The 24,138-nt window shown below is 58.7% G+C and overlaps 1 protein-coding gene across 6 annotated transcripts in view; it reads right to left on the bottom strand.

Moving 5' to 3' along the window:
- The window catches only part of SOX13 (SRY-box transcription factor 13), a 45,675-nt gene that overhangs the window by 19,186 nt on the left and 2,351 nt on the right, over positions 1–24,138 (bottom strand). For 3 of the 6 annotated variants that reach the window (XM_080367200.1, XM_080367202.1, XM_080367203.1), the window contains exon 1: positions 6,825–6,967. The exons of 2 other annotated variants lie outside the window; for them this stretch is intronic. The gene's annotated coding sequence lies outside the window, so the exon portion shown is untranslated. Of the gene's footprint in view, positions 1–6,824; positions 7,676–24,138 lie in introns of those variants that run through there. One more of the 6 variants, XM_080367204.1, reaches the window with a different exon arrangement.

The raw sequence follows: 24,138 nt of genomic DNA, 5'->3' as shown, positions 1-24,138 counted from the left end.
CATAAATCCCCTCCTGCAGACAGGCACACTCGTGTGCAAGCCTCTGCCCCAGGGGACTGGCTTTCCGGCTGGGCGTGCAAGGTAGAACAATAGGGCCAAGCCCTCTATTGTTCCAGACGAAAGATAAGCGGGGCTCTGGCATTCCCCTGCGCCCGGTGGGCAGGCAGCAGGCAGGCAGCAGGCAGGGCTGCCACCCTGGGCCAGGGCACTGGGGCTTCTAAACCCATCCCCCAGCAGCTCACTTGTAGCAGGCGAACCAGAGGGGCTGCTGGCAGGGGTGACCCTCCTGCCCAGCTGGGAGCTTGCACTCCCGTGCACAGCTCATCCCCGCAGCCACACTTGCTCTGCCCCATCCCAGCTCCCTCTGCCCCATCCCAGCTCCCTATGGTCCCCAGTTTCTGCTGCAGTGGCCTCAGGCACCCACGTGTCCCCAGTGCCAGGACACTGGGGATGAGCAGCGCTCCCAGTGCCAGGACACTGGCGGTGAGCAGTGCGCTCAGCCTCTTTACAGACCTGGGTCCTGTACTGTCCCCACTCCAAGCTGCTTCTCCTCTCTGCATCCCGCAGGGACACACTGGGACAAAGCACCCTGCAGCCATGTGGTGGTGGCAGGAGGGACGTGGGCTGCCCAGCACTGGGGACGGGGCTCCCCGGTGGCCTCGCCAGCCGGTGTGGGGAGCAGAGCGGGTGTGCGAGCCCAGGACAGTTGGCTCTGCGCACCCTGGCACATCCGCTGCCATCCAACCCACACCACCCCCCAGCTCAGCTTTTTCAAACAAGTGGTTTTCCAGGCTCTGAACAAAGCTGCAAACCGGAGCCACGCTGTGCTACCAACACCCAGCCAGAACAAGGGAGGAAGACTATGGGGGATGAAGGCTGCTCACTGCAAACCCACACCCACCCAGGCACCCACGCAAGACAACACTGGAGGTGACCGCAATGGGCGCCGAATACAGCAGCATGAAAAGCCTCGTCTCTGCTGGGAGATGCCACCGCTCCCTCCCCGCAGCACTGCCAGATGGGGTCTGCTGGCATCCGCCGGCACGCCTGGCCCTGGCATCCCACCACCACGTCGCCTGGCCACACTCGGCCCTGCCAGCCCTGCTGAATCGGACAGATTGACTTTTATGTCCAAAGAATTTTGATTTCTGGCTCTCGCCTGGCCACAGCGTGGGCCCCGGTGGCAGGGGAAGGCGGCAGCCCCAGCACCGTGGCGGCGGCAGAAGCTGCTGCGTGGTGCCGGCAATGCCACCGGGTATTTCTATCTACCTGCTTCTTACATCTCTTCCTCCTCCTGTTCGGCTCTGCCTCAGCCCAGCTTGCGATAACCCCATTTTCACGGGCAAAGAGGATCAAATACCCCCACTGGGCTTGCTGCTGCCCCACGTTCTTTTAATTCTCTTTGCTATATTTAATCTATAATCTTATCCTCTTTCCACCCAACAGACAGAACCGCCACGAGCTACCTTCACCAGGCAGAGTCAAAAAATAATAATAACTCAGGCCAGCAGATTTTGGCCGGGGCTAGTGGGTGCTCACAGGGGTCTTCCAGGCGGCTTTAATGATGAGCCACATTATCTCGTTCCTCTCTGATAAGGCACCCGGGGGTACGTGGGGGGAGGCTGCCCGGCCTCTGCAGCCACCAGACTGCATCTTTTATAACGGTCACATGCCTCCAGCAGGCCTGGGTGGTAATGGAGCATTAAATTATGGAGAGGCAGAATTTCAAATATTTCAGATCCATCTCCCAATTTGCATTCTCCAGCTGAAGGGCTGCAAGCAGGAGCGGGACAAGGAGGCAGGGAAGGGAGCTTCTCTCCAGTACAATGTTCACAGAAGTAGCTTTCGCCTTGAAAAACAACACGTTTGAGCTAAGAGCAGCTGCAGAGACATTCGGGGTCCAAGGTGCTGGCAGCGTGCTTGGAGGCGAAGGGAACAAGGCTGCTTAAGTGCCCCTAATGCTATCCCTCCACTTCCACCATGTGCTCCAGCGCACTTATATAAACGCTTTGTTGAGGCAGATTCAGCCGCTGCATCCCCTACTCATATTTTTTTACTGACCCATCCAAGCGGCTGGGGTGTTTCTGACACGAGCCAGGGTCCCCAGCCTTCCCCCCCCCCGCATCTCGCCAGCCAGCGCTGAGCTGGTGGGACTGGGCAGACCAAGGGCCCTTGTTCAGGGCTGGAGCGGTTCCAGCTTGGGACATGTGGTCCTGGAGCAGGTGGACACGGGGTGGGAGGGAAGGAGGGAGGGAGGGAGAGCTTCCAAGCAGCAGAAAATTTTCCAAAAGTTGATGCCTCGGACGCTGCCAACTTTCCTTGTGCTGGCAGCGGCAGCGCTGGAGGAGCCCACGCACTTCTCAGCCGTGCACAAGCAGCACCCAGCCATGAGGAGCTCCAGCAGCAGGGGAGCAGATTTCACTCCTGAAGTTACTTCCCAAAAGGCAGAGGATGGGGTAACAGCACCGAGATATTTTCCAGCAGACCTGTCAGAAGCTGCACTAATTTATTTCCCTTTTGCCTGTTTTTTACCGGGTTAAAACAGGCTGGAAATTAGTGATGCGTCACGCAAAACTTTTGAGTGGCCCAAATCTTCCTCCCTGCAGCGCAACGAAACCAAAACCTCCACAAAGTTTGTGAAAAAGAAAGCAGCAGAGCCTAGGACAGCCCAGCCCTGGCTGGTCAGGGGTTGCCGTGATGCTGTGAGGGACCCCCCAGCCAGGGAACACCCGACCCCGGAGCTGCCCATCTTTTTGGGCTCTCCTCCATCACCCCGCTGCCAGCCCAGGCTGCTGTCAGACGCACAAAACCAGGCAGCTTTGACCCACCAAGTATTTTTTAGCCGAGGGAAAATGAGGTGGTGCACTTGGCAGTGCTGGGTTAACAGCTGGCCTCAATGATCTTAAAGGTCTTTTCCAACCTAAACAATTCTATGATTTTAAAATCTTTCGTCACTGGTCCTCAGTTCGTAGCGATGCTATATTCAGCAGCACGGCCGCAGGAGAGAACAAAAGAGGCGAGCCGGCTTTCCCCACAGCATCGCCGGCTGTAGGTAGCAACTGCCCTGCCTGCGAAAGGATTTATTTTTTTTTTTCCCCAATAAATGCATTTCTTTAGGAAAACACACAGCATGCATTTCATGAGCACGGCTGGGAACTTCTAGGGTGAAAAACCAGAGCACAGCTGTACTGACAGCACATCCCTACAATCGGTCGCAGCCGCCTGTTAAAGGTTGTTGCTTCGGCAATAAAAGCTTTTCTGACTTCTGCAATTACACGTGCACGCAAAAAGCCGGCCCAACACAAAACCGTGGTAAGTGTTTACAATGGGATAAAGCTGGAGCAAGCAGGAACGTGGCTTCGCGGCGGACAGACAAAGCGGGGCTCACCGCGCTCCGTGCCGGCTCATGTGGGACACAAGCGGCCACGGGCCATGGGCTTACAGGCTGTCCTGCTGCTCTGCCAGCCCCAAGGGTCCCCCATCCACTGGGCCTGCAGTGAGGAACCCCCGAACGCAGAGCCACCAGCACCGCTGCGACGCCAGCCCGCCGGCACCACACCAAAATCCTTTAAAGTTTGTTTGTTTTTGTCATACGCCAGGGAACGGGCAGGGTGCCTGAGCAGCCACGGCTGTGCCGAGCACACCGGAGGGCTGGGGACAGCGGAGGTGACCAGGCAGCGAGCCATGTGTCCCATCCCACCCCATCCCACAGGGATGCGCTCCACCACCCCACCTGCCCACCAGCAAACTTCCAACACCTGAAGCACCAGCCCGCTGCACCCCGAGGATGCTCGGAGCAGGGGACACAGCCCGGCCCCGCACCCCAACTCGCCTGCGGCACTCTGCGACCCCGGGAGCAGCCAACACGCAGCCCTCCACCCTGTACCCCCAAACCTGCCCTAAATGCTCACCCGGGGAGTGCAAAGCACGCTGCTCCCAGGTCCCACACCCTTTGCCACCGTCCCCCGAGCTGCTCGGCCCCAGCGAGTCTCGGGGCAGCTCTCGGGCAAGCGCCCTGGGGAGCCCACCAGCAAGTAACAAATGTAAAAATAAACCCACTGAAAGATTAGATTTACTGTGCTTCTGTGTTCCCTGCACAGAGAGAAAAACCCTTCCTCTGCATCCCATCAATGAAATTAAAACCCCTCCAGCACATAACAAGTTTATGAGCTGCTCCATCTCCCCCAGGCCCCAGCGTGCCAGGGCACAGCTCCCCCCGCACCCCCATGGAAAATGGACATTTCGGCAGGGAGACAAAAAGTCCAGTTATTCCCCCCAGGGCATCTCGCACCCCAGCTGGAACAAACTTTGCTCAACAGAAGGACTTTCCGGGGGGGGGGGGGGGGGGGGGGGGATGGTTTGGGTGCTCGGATTTGGCCGCGATTTAAAAAACAACACAAGCACAACGGAGGAGATGAGCTGCCCGATGGCACGAAGAGCTTCGCATCAGAGAGGGAAAAGGATTCTTAAAAATTTGGGATCTCTGCTCCTACCTATTACTGTGTTCCAAAGGGATTTCACCTCCTGCGTGAGATGCCAGACCAGATGCCAGGGGCAAGCCCCCAGCCCCGCAGGAGGGCAGCCCCCTCAGCCGCCCTGCCAGTCGTGAGCAAACCAAATAAGCAGCATGAAAGGGAGATACTGGTAAAAATGTGTCACTCGCAAATGATTTAGAAAACTGTCTTTAGCCTGCCCACGTTTGTCAAAGGACAGCAGCTATTTTTAACACAAAGCCTCTGAAATCGCAGGCTTTCAGAAAAAAAAAAAAAAAAGAAAAAGAAAAAGAAAAAAAAGTACTGTATCAGTGTCAACAGAATGGATTCTCTACAAAATTAAATTGAACTAAAAGGAAATTGCATGAATTACAAACACGAGTTATTGGCTCAATAGGAGAGTAACTGAGTGATATTATCTGGTCTGTGCTATGGAGAAAATCACATTAGCTGAGCTAATGGTCCTTTTTCACTCCTAAAATCTATTACTCCAGATTTGCTTTGGAAGTCAAGTGTTTTCCATGCTGAAGGTACTTCACAAGATGTAACTGAGACTTGAACAATATGCAGCCACAGACTGTAATTTTTCCTGGGCAGCATCCCTCACTGGCACCGAAACCCCTGGAAATCATTAGGCGGAGGTGGAAAGAAGCAAAGCTTTGTATTTATTTGCGCATTTGACATGAAAACCTCTGCTTTACAGCTCCCTGAGTGCTGCATCTCTTGGTTTCTCTCTTCCGCCACTAACTTTGCTGGTGTTTAACTGCAGAGGTCCCCTCGCCCAGCTCCGCGCTGGGCTGTGCTCCATCGCCAGCCTCGCTGCAGCAACCTGAGCTGAGGTTTACCAGCACCTGGGGGGTGAAATCCCCCCAAATCCCCCCATGCACCCACAGCCCTGCACCGGCGCAGCGGCGTGGGGCTGCCAGGCGGGACCCCATGGCACAGACCCTGCTGCCAGGAGGGCTCCGCTGTGCAGCAGCATCAGCCCCCCGAGACCCAAATCTACCCAGGACGGGTCAGACACGCGACTCCGATGCGTGGGCAGGACCCACTGGGAAGACGCGATCTCAGTGACAAGGTTCATCTGCTCTTAGATGCCAGCGAGTGGGAGAGTTTAGCGCTTAACCCGCTCCCAAACCTGCTCTCGGGTCATGTCTTACCGTGACACTGTCGCTGTGGTTTGTTACAACAACCCCAGGCCCTCTCAGACAGACAAACATCCCTGCGTGGCACCGCTGGCAAGTTTTCCTACCCGGACCCTGCGCCTGCTTCCCGGTGGGGCCACGGCTCTGTGGGGCGGGAGTGATGCTGTCACCCCCAACAGACATCACCCCTCCACCCAGCGCCCCTCGAAAAGGTGCTGGGAGATGCACGGCAGGGCAGGAGCATCCCATCTGTCCCATGATGCGGTGAGGGACAAGGGATGGAGGGCGAGGGATGGGGGGCCCCAACCTCGCAGCCCTGAGCATGGCAGCATCATGAAGACCCCCAAACAGCCCCCAGCCCTGCAAACACACACATGTGCCAGGGGTGCCAGCCATGGCACCCAGGCCATGTGCCCGTCTGTGCTGGCCCACGGTGTCTCTCTGGGCCCCCACAGCGTATCCGTTTGCCTGCGTATGGCGTCTGTGCTGTGACCCCCGGTACTGAGTCTGGGGGGGCAGCCAGCCTGCACCCCGCTGCCTCCCTGTACCCCCGACCCAAAGCACCCAAGGGGTGCCTGGGACAGGGGGACAGGTCCCTCTGGTAGCCCCAGTGACCAGCAGGAAGGAGTGAGTGGCACCCACCACCGGGGGGCGGGGGGTGGCACGGGGGTCCCGGGGAGGGGGCTTCAGGGGGCAGCCCTTGGCAGCGGGATTAAGGGTCGGGGGGCGGGGGGCGATATCGTCTGTGGGTTTATCCCCTGCCTGCTGGCCCTGTGCCCCCGCAGGGGTGCCCGTGGCTTAACCCCTTACCTGCCGGGCTCTCCCTCGCCCCGGCATGGCTACCGGCCCGGGGGGGCTCTCGGCGGAGAGTTTGCAGCCCCTAACTTTGCAGCGGGGACGGGGCTGTGCGAGGAACGCGCCCCGCACGCCCCCCACCCCCTTCCCCTTTTTCCTTCTGTTTAAGCAAAGAAGCTTGGGGGGTGGGGTGGGGGGGCGGCCAGGCGTCCCCCCCAGCCCCGCCGAGGTCGGGGACGGCGACCCGGGAAATGCTCGCCGCCCCGGCAGAGTGCTCGCCGGCCCGGGGCCACCCCGGGGCCCTTCACCCCCGGGCAATGCCCGTGCCCGCCCCCCACCCCCCACCCGGGCCGTGTCCCCCCGCCCTGGGCCGTGCCCCGGCCGCACTCACGGCTCCGCCGCGCTGCGCCCCGCTCCCGCCGCCGCCGGTGCGGGCTCCGCCGCCGCGCCCGGCTCAGGTCCGCTCCATGGCCCCGGCTCCGGTGGGAGCTGCCCCGGCGCCGGGCGGAGAGAGGGAGCGAGGAGGAGGAGGAGGAGGAGGAGGAGGAGGAGGAGGAGGAGGAGGAGGAGGCGGCGGAGGGGAGGAGGAGGAGGAGGGACACCGGTCCAGCCATCCAGCAGTCGGCTCCGGGGCGGCCCCTCTGCCCCGTCCCCTCCCCTCGGGACCCCCTGCCCCGCCGGGGGACCCACATGTGACACCGCCGGCAGCCCCCGGGCTGCGCCACCCTCTGCCCTGCAGTCCTGTGGCGGGGCCCAGACACCCCCACAGACCGAGGCGCCACTCGGGGGGAGTCCTGGGAGACACCCTGGGACCCCCCCACACCCCCGGGACCCCCATCCGTGGGGAGCGCTCCCAGCCTGGCACAATGCCCGGCTTGCAGAGGGCACAGCCCGGGGGGAGTCCCAAACCCACGGCACGCCAAGCGGCAGACCCCAAAGCCCAGCTTCCAGCCTCTCCTCCCCACATCACCCCCAATTTTTGCTCCTTTTCCCAGACCCCCGCAAGCAGCCCAGAGCCACAAGCCCACTGTGGGTCTGGGTGACAATGGTGGGACGCAGCAGGGAGGGCAGCGGGCAGCCAGCTGCCCCACGGATGGAGGGACGGACAGATGGATGGATGGATGGGTGGATGGATGGGTGGATGGATGGGTGGATGGATGGATGGATGGATGGGTGGATGGATGGGTGGATGGATGGGTGGATGGATGGATGGATGGATGGGTGGATGGATGGGTGGATGTGTGGATGGATGGATGGGTGGATGGATGGGTGGATGTGTGGATGGATGGATGGGTGGATGGATGGACAGACAGCATTCCCTCACGCAGGCTGGGGGGGACCACATGCTGTCAGAGCTGGGATACCCCAGCTGGGAGCTGGGGTGGATCAACAGGGAAAGGGGGGTCCTAGCAGGGCCTGTGCTGCCCTCAGCCACCAAGGGGCTCAGCCCGTGCCCCGCATCCCGAACCCACTACCCCGCATCCCACCAACTGCTGGGAATGCCAGCACCCGCCTTCCTGAAGGAAAAAAACAGAGCAAAACCGTGGTGCTCCAGCTGGAGAGCGAGGGGGCTGGGCTGGACAAACGAATGTTGACAAACAGTCTTTTTTGTATAATGAAATCTTTAAAATGTTATGTCAACATTGAAGGAGAACTGTTTATGTTTCACCAACAGGGAAAATTCCCATTGACTCGAAGCTGTTTCCTCCCCCACACCGTTCTTTTCTTCCACGGGAATTTCTTTTTTTCCAAACGCTGTTTTCACCCAGTCCCAGGAGCAGGAGACAAGAACTCAGCCTCCCAGGACTCCTGACTCCTCCAGCCTCCGTGCACTAACTGGGAACACAGGGTTCCTGGGGGGGTTTGGGCACCCACGCCCCGCACCCACCCTGACACATCCCCTCGCCCCGTCCCCACCACACAGGAATACGCAGAGCTGGGCAGAGCCCAGCAATAAGTTATCTGGGAGTGTTTCCCATCTGGCATCTTTACCCAGAGAATTAAACATGAAGCGCAACAGCATTTGGAAATTAAAGGTGGCAAGGGGGCTGACATCAAGGCGCAGACATCAAGGAGCTCAGCGGTACATGTGCCCATTTCACAGATGGAGAAACTGAGGCCCAGAGAGGACACAGCATCCCGGGGCCATGCAGCGAGCACCACACACACAGCAGGGTGAGGACACAAAGGCAGACCCCCCCCGTGCAGCAGCCAGGGCTCCCCCAGCCTCTCTGAAGCCCCCTCCCCAACTCGGAGGGCACTGGCTGCCCCCAGTGCCACCCCATGCGCAGGCAGTGCAAGCAGCACCATGTGCCCACCAAAGCCGCCAGCCCCTCTCTGGTCTCACCGCCCCCACCCCGCTCGGGAGAAGACCCCAAGAGGTCACGTTATCGGTGGCCAGGCAAGCGCCCAGGTGAGCCCACGGTGACCTCCGCTCTCCCAGGGCTCCAGCCGCCCCGGTGAGGCCCCCCGAGCTGCTCCAAGGGCAGGGGGAGGTGGGAGGTGCATCCCCCAAACTGGACAAGGCAACAATTAACAAAGGGGCCGAGGACCCACAGAACTGAGCCAAAAAAGAGGGAGCAAGAGCTTTGTTCGGGTCGTCATAGCAACAGCCAGGCCGGAGCAGCAGCCACGGACTTTCACTTTCCTTTCCATCCTCCCTGTCCCCAGTGGCCATGGTGGCCTTCCTTGCCCGGTGCCTGGCAAGTCCTCCCAGGTACCAGCCACACCGTGGTCCCCTGGGTCCGGCATCACCTCCCAGATGGGTGCCAGGAGATGGTGGCCCAACTGCCCACCCCCAGGTGTCACCACCCATGCATCCATGGCTCCTGTCCCCATCCTGGCTCTGCTCCTCCCCATGTCCTCCACCCACAACTCCCCACTTCACTGCTAGGCATCCCCGGGACCCATGGAGCATCCCTAGGGTGTGCAGGACCTGCTGGGCAACCCCAGGACCTGCTTGGCAACCCCAGGACCATGGGCATGAGGTGGTAGGATGGACCACGATGGTACAGAGACAGTCTCCATCCTTTCAGAGGGGCTGCATGGGGCCTGCTCACCTCCTGCTCCATCTCTCCCTTTCTGGCTGCACCCATGTGAGCACCCAGGGCTGCTCCCACCCTGCCATCCCTCCCACCCTGCCATCCCTCCCCTGGCTTTCTGCTCCCCTCAGCAGGAGGAAGCTGGGACAATGGGTGCAGGGACCAGGAAAGCTGGTGGGGGCAAAGATCCCGCTGTCGCCAGCGCAAGGGGCACGGAGGGGAAAGGCACGGCCAGCGCTCGCCTTCCTTTTCCCGAGCCCCCCACCCTGCCGCAGAGCCTGCGGTGCCACTGGCCTCAGGAGCCGGACCTCCTGCTTTGTGCTGGCTGCGAGTCCCGGCCTCCCGATCGCAGGATACTGGTGACTGAGTCATGGAAATGGTTCAGACAATGGCTTGGCCCCTTTATAACTGGCCGGAGGGGGCAAAGCAGGGAGAACAAATCCGACCTTGCTTCCTGCACGGAAGCGGGCCCATTGTTTGGAAATGGGCATGTGCTTTGCTCCTCACCAGCCTGGGAAAGCTGCAAAGCAATTGCTAACGGGGAGTAAGTTACGTGGGTGCTGCCAGCTGCCCCCACGGCTCCCCGTCTCACCTGCTGCCTGTGAAAACCTCGGGGAGATGTGGGTGAAGGCACTGCCGGTGCCCGCCAGGTCGCTGCCACGCACCCCCCGGGGGCTGTTGGGGCAGTGAGCTGCTCAGCTGGCCCAGGCTGGTGTGGTGGCAATATCTGGGCTGGCATGGTGGCAGCACCCCAGTGAGCCACATGCCAGCTCAGCTCCTCACTGTATGGGAGGGATCAGGCTCATGGGACCCCTCCCCTCCCTGCTCCCTCAGGTCCCCCCTTCCCAGCTCACAGGGTACCGCAGGGCATCTCACAAACACCACCAACCTCACAAAAAAAACCCAACTGTTTTTTTTTTTGTGTGTTATCCTTGCAGTGGCCCTGGGGACGGGGAGCACCCAAAGAAGCAGCCCCAAGGCTTCAGGTGAGCAGCAGCACAAGTGGGGCCAGGAGAAGGAGGGCAGCCAGGGAGCAGCTCGGGAGCCTTGGCCAGCCATGGACTGGGGAGATGATGGGGGGCCAGATCTCCAGCTCCTGCCTCCTGCATCCTGTGACAGCCCCATGCATATGGGACGAGGCAGTCCCCACAGTGTCCCATCTGCCAGCCCTGTGGGGCCGCCGGGCAGCAGGCTGCTCTCCTCAGAAAGGAGGAGCTGTGCCGGCTGGCAGAGCGAGCAGAGGGACCCAAAAAGGATCCCTTGCAACCCAGCAGATCCAGCGACAAGCCCCTGGCCAGGAGGCTCCAAGGCTGGACGCATCCCAGCGAGGCCAGCACCGTGCCCCTGCTCAGTGAGAACTGGCTCACGGTGCCGCACCGGTCGCACACGCTGTGGCCTCGCACGGGCAGACAGACAGACATCTGCAGCCCATTAAACCCAAGCTGATACGACAATGCTAACGAGAAGCTCAAACCCTCTGGAACCGCGGCAGCTCTGGGGCTGTCCTCAGTTCACCCCACTGTGTCCAACGCTCACAGTCCATAGGGCTGAGGGATTCCACCAGCCACCTGGCTCACCCAGCCCTCCGTATCCCCAGGTGATGGGCAGCTTGTCACAATGGTCCTGTACCCGTTCTGTGCCCCCCAGGTGCCGCCTTTCCCTGCATCTGCATCCCCGCTGGAGCTGCCATGGTCCCCCCCTGCCCACCCCCCCTTGGTTTTGGGGCTCAGGGTGGGAACGTGGCTGGGCCACGCACGCTGGGGGACGATCACTGTGAAAGCATCACGTCCCAAAGCCCCCCCCAAGCTGACAGCTTCTCCCTCTGCTCCTCGCTCGGCGCCTGCCCTTGTGGGCTCCTAGCAGGGTGGTGGGGTGAGCTCCAGGAATTAACCTACCAATTCTTTCCACCCAAAATCCACAATTTATCCTGGCTGGGATAAATTTCAGCGGCTGGGAGCTCTGTGCTGCCTTCCTCCCTGGCGCTGGCAGTGCCCAGCAACTGCAGGGAGCTGGGGCTGTGCGAGCAAGTCCGCCCACAGCCTAACAGGCTCTAATCTGGGCATAATAAAACCAAGATGTTCCAGGATTGCTCTATGGGGAGCGCACTCGGAGCAGCTCTGTCCTTAGCCGACGCTCAGAGAGCTCGCCTGAAAAGCAAAGTAAAATTGAGCAAATACTGATCCTGCAGGAGAGCAGAGCTGGGGTGGCATGGGCTGAAATCAAAGGTGAGCTCCAGCTGGTGCATGAGCAGAAACACCTGAGTAGAACATTTAGAAATGACCAAAGCGTGCTTTTCCAAAATGCTTACAAGGTGTTAGGTTAAAAGTGGGACTTACTGATCTTACAGGTCTTTTCCAACCTAAATGATTCTATGAAAACGCTGCCTGTGTCAGGCACAGCACGCGATGCTGCGGCTGCAAGTATTTGGGCACCATGAGAAAATCCTGCATCCCACTGCCCTGGCCCCCTCCCCACCCAGCCGTCAGCATCTACCAAGGGCCACGTGCCAGCGGAGGAGGGTGGCTTTGGCCAGCACTGCCTGCAGGCAGGGCACGGAGGAGATGCCACCACCTGCCTCACAGAGAAGGTGTGCGTCCAGGGCAGGTGATGGAGAAGAGAGCCAGGACCAGGGCCACATTTCGGGTCTGGAAGGGGGATTTTCAGAAAGCCCCTGGCTCTCCAGCTGCCCGAGAGTCTGCCAGATTGGCACCTTCGAAAGACACTGAAATCACCTGCTGCTTCCAAAACCATCACAGCTACAAGCAGTCAAAGCACCCCAGGCAGAGCGGAACGCCTGCTGCAGCTGCCAGCACCCCAGCTCCAGCCAGGCTCCCAGCCACTGTCACCATCCTCACCCCACACCAGCTGGCCAGCGCTGGGGGGACCCACCGCATCCCCCCACAAGGCAGCACGCGTAACACAGCTGGACCCGTGTGTGCCAGCAACACTGCCAGGGACTTCCAGCTCGAAACAGGGATTCGACAGGGAGAGGAAACAAAGTGGCATCGCATCTCTGCAACTCCCTATTCCCAACCTGAATGCCGCCGTTGTTTTTAACCCAGGCGCTGTGAATCGTCCTCCCCGGAGCACATCCCTGGCCCAGGCCAGCCACACACGCGGCACCAGCCGATGGCTCCTCTCCTAAGGGAAAGCCACAGGGTGGGGAGGACGCAGCCAGCCTGGCAGCGTCCCCAGAGCATCCCCAGCCGTCCCCACGCCGCAGGGCTGGGGCGGCAGACGGGGCAGGGGGCTGCGCCGGGGCGTCTGCAGCGGGGAGCGCAGGGAGGGGAGTGTGGAGGGGTGATGCTGAGCAGGCTGAGCCGGAGAGACGCGTGGGGAGGGAGGGATGGCCGGACCACACAGCAGGACTGGAGGGGGCCATGGCCGGAGTGCAGCGCGGGAGCAAAGCTGCATCCCCGGGCTGCTGCCGACCTCCACGCAGCGCCTGAGACGTCACGGCACTGGGGGGCCGAGCCCAGCGCCTCCAATTCAAAGACATAACTGGGCTCTCGGGGCCTCTGCTCCCAGGCTCCGGCGCCCTCCGCCAGCCGGGCTCCAGCAGGGACCCGCAGCACCGCCCGTGCCACCCACCGCCCACCGGGCCGGGACCCTCCAGCTCAGCCCCGACAGAGGGGCTTTTCTTGTCCCCTGCCTTTGTTTTCTATTTAGTGCTTTTGTTCTCCCCTCTTTGGTCCTTTGTTCCAGCTTGTCCTTTGTTCCGACGCCTTTGGGTTCTCTTCCCTTTGATTCTTTGTCACTCCCTTCATCTTGGTGCTTTTCTTTCCCCGGGTTTTTAAGCTGGCGGTTGTTTTCTCTGGCCGCTCTGTGCTTGGCATTTTTATCCTTTCTCCTGCCTGGTCCACTCCTCGGGTCACATGGGCCCGCCCCGGATTGTCTTCAAATCCCCATTTGTCTTGTTTTGGTGCCTGGATTTCCCTGCCTTTATGTCCTTTCTTAAGAGACTCTTAGCAATTTCTTCTCTTCAGTGAAGAAAGTAGTGGGGGGGGAGGTCGGGGCTTAATTAATTAGTGAGTGTAATCTTTAGATGCGTGGCACTGCAAGACGTGTTGAGCATCATTATTATTGTCATTAGGATGTTAGGGTTAGCGAGGGTTTAAAGACCAGTTAATTGCAGCAAAGAGCTCCAGCTTCACAAAATTATATCAGAAAGAGCCAGGCTTGGTTTTGCCCACCAGGCTTGGGAGAAGAGGGAAAATCCTGACACAGGCAAGGCAGGCAGAGGATGAGCAGAGGCAACACGTCCCAGCCCCAGCCTGGAGGGCTGGGTGATGGTTGGGAAGGGCTGCCCGGAGCGAGGAGTGGGCAGCTGCGCTCGCCTCTCCCAAGAAGACCAAAGAGCATCATCCTGCCTCCTGGGATTTTCAATGCGGAGGCTGGTGACTCCCCAGCATGGCAGAGCCCCGGGGGAACCGGTGACCCAGCACCAGCGTGAGGGGTGCGGGTGCGAGGGCAGGGCTGCTGCCCTGGGGAGGACAGAGCTGGTTAAAGTCCCCGGGGTCGGCAATTTTGCCAGTGCTCAGCGCACAGCAAGGCCGATGCCCCCTTTGGAAATAGGGACTCACCAAGGGTTTGGCCCGGCTGAGCCCCTGCTCAGAGCCACAGAGCACACAAGGGCTTTAACGGGGGGAGAATGGCTGTTCCCGCGCTTGCGTTGCATCTTGAGACCCAGCTTAGAGCACGTGTGCAAATACAACCGCAAAATCAGATACCGGGCAGTCAGGATTAGGGAACCGTTTTCCTGAGAACAACTTCAATGTAAGACGCTGCCACTTCGCTTTGATTTATCACCCCAAATATTCCGCCCCCCACCCCAGCACTGTGTCCTTGGTTTCTGGTCACATTGTGACCCACTGGCCTGGCAGGAAAGGGCAGGACACAACCCTGCTCACTTGCAGCACCTCTGAGATGTCACATCGCTCTGGCTCACCATGGTCAAACGAAAACGTGGGGTCCATTTTTACACACCCCAAACCACCCCCACCTCCCCTCCACCCGACGCACAGCATCCCCGCCGCGCAGCTTTAAAGCAGCTGTGGCTGCACAACAGCTGTTGAACGGAGGAAGCAGCCAAACTTAGCAACAGGATGTACCCTCAGAGAGCGTGATCAATATCAGAAAATGCAGCTTTTCAAGTGAGAGCTAAACCCATCTGCTAGAACCGGGTGCCTCAGGAGATTGGCACCGATACGGGGCGTCTTTGACTCTTGCCTTCACAACACCCTGATTTCTCCTTTCCCAAGTCACTTACGGTAACGGGGTGATGTCCCCACAGTTTGTGGCAGCTCGTGGTAAGGCGGCGGAGGAGGGATGCCTTTCCGAGTGCAGGACCAGAGGGGAAAAGGGCACAAGCACACCCGGAGCTCCAGGAAGGGATGGGTGCCTTGTGGGAACATCACTCCCTGCCCAAATGGATGGATCCAGCTGGATCAGAAAGTTCCTGGGTGCTACAGATGGGGTGCTTTGATAACATGCCCTGCAATAACAACCCCACGCTGTTGTTCAACGTGCTGGTGTGTAAGCGCATTAGCGTGACCCCGGGTTCGCCAGCCCATTACCAGGCAGGACCAAACATCGTGAGACAGCCAGGAAGGCCCTGAAGGAGGTGTTTCCAGGTGGGAACTGGACAAAACCTGTACCAGCTCCACTGAAACCCACGAACCACTGCGGGCACAGCAAGCGAGCTCTCCATCGCAGGCTGGGAAAGCCTATCCGATGGGAGCAGCACTGGCTCCCACGGCACATCCCAAGGCGCTGCTGATTGAACCAGCTGAGGATCCGGGATGCTGGGGACAGCAACGGGCTGACAAACTGCACAAGCAGAGCCCTGTCCTGCCCCAGCCCCGTTAGCCGTGGCAGTGCCCACCCAGCTCCTGCCAGCCCCAGTACAACAAGGGAAGAGGGGAGCTGCCTGCCCAGCCTTTCCTGGGGCTCCAGGTGGTGCAAAACCTGAGCTTGGTGGTTGGCAGAAGAGGTGGATCCCTCAGGGACATCCTCGCCCAGCGTGGCTCTCAGGGACATCCTCACCCAGCGTGGCTCTCAGGGACATCCTCACCCAGGGTGGCTCTCAGGGACATCCTCGCCCAGCGTGGCTCTCAGGGACATCCTCGCCCAGGGTGGCTCTCAGGGACATCCTCACCCAGGGTGGCTCTCAGGGACATCCTCGCCCAGGGTGGCTCTCAGGGACATCCTCGCCCAGGGTGGCTCTCAGGGACATCCTCGCCCAGGGTGGCTCTCAGGGACATCCTCACCCAGGGTGGCTCTCAGGGACATCCTCGCCCAGGGTGGCTCTCAGGGACATCCTCGCCCAGGGTGGCTCTCAGGGACATCCTCACCCAGCGTGGCTCTCAGGGACATCCTCACCCAGGGTGGCTCTCAGGGACATCCTCGCCCAGGGTGGCTCACGTCTGAGCGTGGCAGAGCTGTGACCTGCAGATTAACCTTTCCAGCCTGTGCCATTGCCTCATCTCGCTGGGGCTGGGTGTCGCACCCAGGGCCACAGCGCAGGGGATGGGTGCGGAGGGACGCTGGGGAGCCGCGGTGGCAGCACCCGGCGGGGTCTCAGCCCAGCGGGCACCTCTGTCCCTGCCTGCCACACTTCAGAGGTTAAACACTGAAGTGCCTGAAACAAGAGCAGCTGGGAAAAGCCATCTTTCTGGTCTGCCCGGTTCTGATTTCAGGCCTCCCAAGTGCAGCTGGCCAAATGCAAAGCTCGGGGCTGATAAGCCCTGGATGTGAGTCATAAAACACACCACCCCAGAGCCACCCCACTCATACCGGGGTGCTGGCCCTGCCACAGTCACACAGGGTCCTCACCTGGCCCCCCCCGGAGTTGGCATCAGCCGATGCTCATCCACCAGCGAAGCTGCATCATCCCTGGCACCAGTGGGTCGGCTCAGCCGGCTCTGCCCACCCACCCCCTCGCTGTGCCCCGCTCTCCGAAGGGCTGAACCTGTTTTTATTACAGAGCTGGCACCGGGAAGGCAAAAAAAAAAAAAAAAAAAAAAAAAAGAACCAAACCCCCCTCATCTCTCTATCTGCAGCCATGCAAGGAATATTGTTCAGCGCAGCACAAAAGCATCCCTGAAAATAGAAGCGCCAGGGCCAGGCCTGCCAGTGGCTGTGTGAGATAACGTCTACTTGCAAACAGTGTGCCTTTGTGCCGCTGTCACTGTCCCCATTGTTCAGGAGCCTATTGCCTCGGGGATATTGTTCCCTTCTTTTGTCTCAGCCCGGCTCCTTTTTGTTTGACTTTACTTACCATTTCATTCCTCTCCTTTGTGCTGGGGTTCTTTCTTTTGTCTTTCTCTCTCTCTCCCTTTTCTCTGTGTGATTTGTATTTAGCAATTGTTCCCGGCCCACTGGAAACACAATGTACTCCGGGCTCTTTTCTCTCCTCCATTCATTACCTATTCAGGTGGGTTTGTTTGCCCATAGGTAACCAGGGGGCCTCCGGGAGCTCCCATGGGGTGCAGGAGAAGGCTGGCGGTGGCCTTTGGGGACACCAGGGTCCCCCAAACTGGCAGCAGGTTCCCATTTCCCCCCATGACAAATGAGCACTGGGAAAAGCACAAATCGGACCCCAACTCGCTGCCGCCTTGATGAGCAGATGAGCCGAGGATGCTGACGCAGACGCGATGGTGGCCGGGCAGTGCAGCCCCGCGCGCAGCTGGGGAAGCGGAGGCACAGAGAGGTGCCCAGGTCCAGCTCTGACTCCCAGAGCCAGGACAGGGATCCAAACCCTTATTCACACCGGATCTGAGCCCGGCCAAGCAGTCCTGCCCCTGGCATTGGTGGTCCCTGGTTAACAAAACCATGGCTCTCCCCTATCCCTGTTTTTTTGGGAGCCAGTGAAGGGATGAGGAGAGCATTCAATGACAGGAAACACCAAAGCTGCCTCGCAGCAGCGCTCCCACTGCTCAGTGCCCCCCCAGCATCTCCCCAACGCTGCACGGTGACTGGGTGCCCTCCAAGAGGGACCCTCGGGGCTGCAGGGTGGGCACTCACCTCCCACCCTGCCAGCCACCAGTGCCCAGAGCTGCTGCAGCCCATCTGGCAAAGTGGGGAAGGGATTTACCTCTCTGCTCCAAGACAGCCCACAGCAGCTTCTGGGATGCACATGGGAGCAGCTGAGGGCTTGATCCTTGGAGATGGCTGAATGTAGCCAGGAGACAGAGGGAAGAGAGCAGAGGCATCTAGAAAGCAGCTCAAAGGCTCCCGAGATGCCCCAGCTCCTGCAGGACGGTGGGAACTGTTTGCACCCCATCCCCTCCTGCCTCCTCCCCAGACCCATGGTCCTGCGGAGCATTTGGAGGCGTCTGCAGCGACCAGGGTAGGCGCAGCCGCTGGGGTTGTTTCTAACCTCACAAGAAGAAGGATACAGGAAACCTTCAGGGAGTGCCGTGACGGCACAGAGAGCTGACAAGTGGCCATCCCTGGAGACAACAAAGCCCCACTGTTCTCCAGGGCACAGACCGCGTGACCTAACGGGACTTTTCCATCCCTCCCACTGATGAAACCCCGAGGATCAAAGCCTGCTAGAAGCCACCTCCTTCTCCTCTCAGGGACAACCCACGCGGCGGATGGGGAGGCCACAGGGACCCCCAAAGACTCACCCCGTGAGCAAGGGATGGGAGCTGTGCGAGCAGGACGGGGGGACAGCAAGCAGCAGCGGCGGGTCCTCGGGGACGGCGTGAGCCCCCGAACGCAGACGGCCCCGGGGCCGCAGGATGGGGGCTGCGGGGGGGCGTGCCTGGGAATAAAGGGAGCAGACTGTGGTCTATTGTTTCATTGTTATGGCTTCAAAGGACAATGGGGCATTGTTGTCTCTGGGGATCCCATTGTTTGCTTTCGCTGCAGATCCCAGCCGTGCAGTGGATGGCGGCTTCCCGAGGGCCAGGCAAGCTCCGTGTGTGGGACACTAAATAACGAGGCAGGCATGTTTCCTTCCCCACCCCCTCCCCACCACCCTTCCTAAAAAGGCACGGCACACTGCAGCCCGCCTGTGCCCGTGCAGGCCAGGGCACGGCCCAGCACAGCACGGGCACAGGCACCAGGACCACCCATCCGCGCGGGGAGCAGGCAGAGAAACCCCCACGCCCCACGGAGACGGGGCGACAGCAGGGAGGGTTCACCCTGGAGGGGCTGAGGTTGCTCGCTCCATCCCTGTGGAGCCCAGCAAACCTGCGTCAGGGGGAAAAAACCCACTCAGTATTTATCTATATGAGCCAAAACCCCATCTGCTGCCAGAAGCCACCGCAGTGCTGCTGGCTCCCAGCCCGGGAGGTGCCCAGGCTCCAGCCACACCAGCCAGGGCTGTGGCCCTGCTGCCTTCCCAGTGGCATTTGCTGGTGCTCCCCTCTCTGAACCCACAGGAGCTATACCACGGCCACCCAGCAACGTCCCTAGGTTTTTGCTGCCTCCTCTCACCACACAACATTCCTTAAAGACCACCATCCCCCAGGCACACAGAGCAAGGGGTGTTTGCTGTTTTCTGCTGCAAAGCCCGACTTCTCCATCAGTACCAAGGAAAAGGTACTTGGTACCATCCAAGGGACTTGGGAAAGGACGGGGCAGCCCTGGGTCCTCCCTTCACAGTTTGTGCAGCACCTCATGTCCAGGACTGTTATTTGCATAACTCCCTCCTATGTAAAAATAAATCTGGGTGCTATGCAAAAGCTGGGGGATGGGGAAGGAGCAGGAGCCATCTCCAGCCCACAGCTGAGGCCCCGGAGCCTGCCGCTGCCCCGCACATCAGGCGGTGCCAGAGGTGGGCTGGGAGATTGCTGGAGCAGGAAAGAGATATGCTGTCCCCAGAGACACCCCTTGGGCATGAGGCTGCTCACAACAGCTGGGGAAGGGAGTAACTCATCCAGGGAGCCCAGGCTGAGCCCCAGGAGGCGGCTGGGGCTGGGAAAAGCAGCGTTGGCAACTCAGCTGGGGAAAGGGGATGCCCACCCTGCAGAAACTCAATCAGCCTGGGACAGCTTCACTACCATGCCCCCCCACCACGCAGGGAGCCGGGCTCAGACTCAGCGGAGCCCCCCTCTGCAGGGATCTGACCACCCTCCCGGATAACCTGCAGAGAGGTCCCAGACAAGCTGGAAGAGCTGGCTTGTACAGCCCGCCCCCCCTGCTCCCTGGACCGAAGCCCTCTTGCCAGAGGCTGCACAAAGGCTGGGCTCAGACCAGCTCCCACCGAGCATCTTTCTCCGCTGCCCAAACGCACCTTGGTGCTGCCTGGGCCCCAGCTGATCCCGTGGCCTTGTCACCCTCGGAGTGGGAAAAGCCCAGCCCAGGCTGCTGGTAGCCCCAGACCAAGCTCAGCTTCACAAGAACAAATAACAGAGTTTGGGTTTTTCAAAGCAACTGCAGCTAATAAAGTTATACATTCAACCTGGGCTTGTTTGTTTAGGTTTTAATCCTGGGAATTCCCACTACTTCTAATCAGAAGATGAAGGTAGACCTTGCCTCTCAAATGCCTCTAAGATTAATTTCTGGAAAAAGCACCAAGGGGGTTGTTTGATGATCAATAGAAGCTGTTTGGGAAAAACACGTAAGGCATGACAAGAGACACTGGATCTCGGCACTGCAACACTGCCTGCCTCTAACCAAATCCCTCTGCTCCCCCCGGGGCCTCGCATCTCCGCTGTGGAGCAAGGGGACATTTACTCCCTCGAGGGACCCGGCTGCAGCCTGCAGAAGCCAAGCATGCCAGGTACCAAGGGTACCCATCCCTTGGGGACTGCACCTGTGGCTCTGGGAGCTCTGATGCTGCCTTGGCTGCTCCTGCCGTGATCCCTGGGCCTCGTGGGGACTTGCTCTCATCCTCTCCAGCTTACAGCCTGGGGAAGTGGCAGTGGCCAGCTCCCCATCACGGCCAGACCAACCTCTGCCTGGGTGCACACAGATCAGCCTGGCTTTGCAACGTGCCAGCCCGACCCCAGGTGCTGGCAGGAGCTGGCAGCCAGCCTGTCCTGCTCTGGGGGCTCTTTCATGCTCCTGGCAGGCGTTATTTACTCAAATGTGCACGCACACACACACAGACACACACGCACACGCTCTCTCCCCCTTGAATAGTGCAATTTCCTCTCAGATAAAGAGCTCCTACCGCAGCCCATCTTTCCCTCTCCCCCCAAAACTTGTGCATGTCTCATGCACCCATTTCAGAGCCCACCTTGGGCTCTGATATTATCTCACTTCCTCGATATGAATATTGGCTCTGTTGTTGATCTACGATAAAGGGATGGGCTCCAAAACACTGTACATCGGGGAGGAGGCAGTGGTGCAACACGGTCTGATGTGCCCCAGCTGAGAACAAAGCCTTTTCAAGGGCGGATGCTGGTACCTGCCGTACTGCTAACTCGACAGCCCATCTCCACCAAAGCGTGGCTCCCGTTGGCGCTGCCCTCCTGTCCCCCCAACACCTGCACATGGCAAAGCGGAGGGGGCCCCCAGAGCAGCTGGGGGCTGCTTGTGCTCTGCAGGGTGACAAACACTCGAGGGGCAGGTACCTGGTGGCACAAACCTCGGGCAGGCACGCTGCGCTGGATGTCCCGGTGTAGGAGGGGGACCCTGGTGTCTGGGTCAAACGCTTGGGGTATGGCGGCTGGTCCAAATTCCCCTCTATTTTATAGCATCTTAACGTACAAAATGCAACTGAGGTCCGGCAACACTTCAAGATCCCTCATCAGCTGGACCTCGCCTACTTCTAGCTCAGTTTACAAGGGAAAGAAACAATGACCTGAATTGTCTCCTTAACTCTTAACCCACCCAACAGGGAGCACAGGGAAGGAGAGAAGTGTGCCTGGAAACCTCAGATTTATTTACAAACCAGATTGCCTGGCAGCAGGAGAGCCACAGAGACAGCAGGCCAGTGCACAGCGCTGTTCCACTCAACTGAGGACATCACACCACTCCATCAGCCATCACCCCCCAGGGGACTATTAGATATTGCTTCTATTTCGCAGACAAGGGACTGGAAGAATAGCAGATAAGGCAAAATTCTGAAAAGCAGCAGCCACAATCAGGGCTGGACCCTCAGGAAAACTCAGCCTGCTTTTGAAGCTCTGGTCCTTGCAGTAAGGGAAACCCTTCTGCCAACCTGACCTCAAACACCTTTTCTGGTGAGACAGGCAAAACCCAAACAGGACCCCAGTGTCCTGGGTCTTAATAAACACTCGCACGTGAGTAACATACACAGCTCAAACCTGAAGCTGTCTCTTGGCTTTGTTTTACCACATCTATACCCCAAATCCTGCAGTTAGATGACAGCCTGGCCCATGGAGCAGAGCTGTAGGTAACAATTTCTACCTCCACTGCAGACAAACAGGTATCATTGCGGGAGAAGCCCAGGAAACATCATCCACCATGACACTGGGCTGGGTAGAAACAGCCCAAAGACAAGTGCAGGAAAATCGAGCTTAAATAGTGCAGCTCAAGGCACGGGAGGGAAGAGCACCTACGGGAACAGGGTCGTGCTTCGGGTGATGGAGTTTGCTACAACACCTTGGGCTGAACAACTTCCAGGCTTTTGTGCATGGGGAATGAGGGAACACCTCCGTCCCCCGAAGCCCAGGTTACTGCTGGCAAGAAAAGCGGTAACATCGACCAACTTCAGCGCAGCGAGTCCAGCTCCTTGCACGAAGGGGCCTGCTGGTATGCGAGGCAGCAGCGCGGGGGGGCGGGCGTTGCTGCTGCTAATGTGGCAGAGTTTCCCTGCTGAGGGCAGGCAAAATGCCCATGACTCATTTTTCCAAGAGATGTTACAAACAATAGTAATGATGCCCCTGGTGAGTATGACTGTGAAAAGGCACGACGGGGGGGCAGCCATGCTGGGCACCTTGTGTGTGGGCTGCCAAAGGAGGGTACTGCCACAAACAAAACCTGCTGGAGCCAGTTTTTGGCATTGTGTGCGATGAGAGCCCTTCTGCAAGGACTTTGGGGGAAGAAGGGCAAAATGGCTGCCCAGCAAAGTCCTCTCCCCACGGCATCCAATCTGCTTGTGATGGGTACCAACCCCGCCTTCAGCCAAGGAGGGGATGGGTTTTATTGCCCACGGAGAAAAATGCCATAAACCAGTCCCAAACAGTTCCATCCCCATGCGGGACTGGAACAAGAACAGGCAGGGAATTTAGGAAAGCATTACAGTGCTTCAAGGCTGCTCTCCCCCAGCTCCTGCCTCTACCCTCCGCACAAGTTTTCCATATTCAGATGCTGCCCTAAGGGGACAGCTTCTAAGCTGTTCGAGTCCTTGACCTTCCACTGTTGTCTGTTTGGTACTATTATTTTTAGGCACACAATCCTTAAAACATACCAGCACTTGAAATAAGTTCCCAGATAACGTGCATTAAAGCACGAGGTGGCGTGGCTTCAGGAGAAGGGAGCTCTGGGGGATCAAGGATAGCCGCAGGACGCAGTGGAGGGAAAGGTGGTTTTCCCCTTGGTACAGCCCACACAGCTACACATTCCACCTCCCCATGTACTTATTTTACAGACACTTAGAAGGTTACAGGCCTGAAAAGACAGTAAATGCTGAAGCTCCGCGAGCAGCCACCGGCTACACAAGCGTCTGCTCCTGTCCTGTGGTGCTCCTGCCGAGGCAGCCCCGTGCCCTGCCCAGGAACAGAGCCCACTGCATCCCACACACTGAGCAAAAGTGCAACGACACCTTTCAAGAGCCAGGAAGGACACCAACCTGCAGGCAGCTGGCTGGCTCAGAGATTTAGGTTTAAGTGTATATAAAATCATCCTACAAATCATCGCTTCCCACCGAAGAACTACAGAGAAACTCATCCCTTCTGGAAAGGCAGGACCACTCTGCCTCCCTCCTCAGGGGGCTCTTTCACAAGCACAGAGAGTCTCATCCTGCAAAAGGACTGGGCTGGGCCAGGGCAAGCAATTCCCAAGTGCGAAAGAGAAGAAAGGCAGCATTTTTCCCAGAACCTCAAAGCCACAGGCAAAGAAAAAGGACAAATATTTACTCAAAGCACCTTCCAGTGCTGTTAAAGGTGCTAACAGTTTAAAAAAAAATAAAAAAAAATAATCAAACACTGCAGAGCCCCATCTGGATCCGAGGGCTCTCATCTGCCTGCCACAATCAGTGCAATGGTCTCAAACTGAAGCGCCGCATGGTAGAGAGCTCTGTCTTATGCAACCTGTGCCATCATTAGTGCAGAAGCAGGTCTCAGTCGCTCGCTTTTTGAGCAAAACTGAGCTCTATTTCTACAAAACAGAAATTCAGGTACAGTGAGACGGTACCTAAAACTATGGTCAGCTCTATTTTTGGTTGTGACACAGCTAGCAGCAGTAAGAAAACTTTCTCTGGCAAACCCCACCATAGGCACTTTGTTTCCTAGAGATGTGTGAACACTGCAGCGTGGTATTTGCACCGCACCATGACATCCCACTGCAATAATCCAGCACGCTGGGGCACTCCTAATAACGCCACCTCAAGGCATCTTCTTCAAAAGGAGCCTTTACACGCCTCCCCGCTCTCCCCTCCACCCCCGCACTGGAGGGAAAGGAATTTGCACGTTATGGAAAAGTACAATTCACAAAAGCAAACACAACAGGCTTCAAGGCAGCAGAAAGCCAAGCGATGGGAGTTTTCTAAACACAGAGTCCAATTGCAAGCATTCACTCTAC

The sequence above is a fragment of the Falco punctatus genome (genome assembly GCF_963210335.1).
Source record: "Falco punctatus genome assembly, chromosome: 17".
Lineage (NCBI taxonomy): Eukaryota > Metazoa > Chordata > Aves > Falconiformes > Falconidae > Falco > Falco punctatus.
This window is presented reverse-complemented; position numbering and strand designations above follow the sequence as displayed.